The following is a 302-nucleotide window of genomic DNA, read 5'->3' on the forward strand; positions in this document are numbered from 1 at the left end:
TATATATATATATATATATATATATATTGTGTTGTATTTATTTCAGAATGTCTGGGTTAGACGGAGATACATTCAAAGTGAAATGGCTGATGGATAAATACGGAATACAAATAAATAAAACTTCGAGAAATAGCGTTTTGTTTATGACGAACATCGGCACCACCAGGTCTTCTTGTGTTTTCCTTAGAAGCTGTATTCGTCACTGTGCTCAGGTATATAATAAATTATATTTATAAATAAATAAATAAATAAATAAATAAATAAATAAATATATAATATAGAAATAGCGTTTTGTTTATGAC

This window comes from Eimeria mitis, genomic scaffold, assembly GCF_000499745.2.
Source record: "Eimeria mitis Houghton genomic scaffold, Emh_scaff2678, whole genome shotgun sequence".
NCBI lineage: Eukaryota > Apicomplexa > Conoidasida > Eucoccidiorida > Eimeriidae > Eimeria > Eimeria mitis.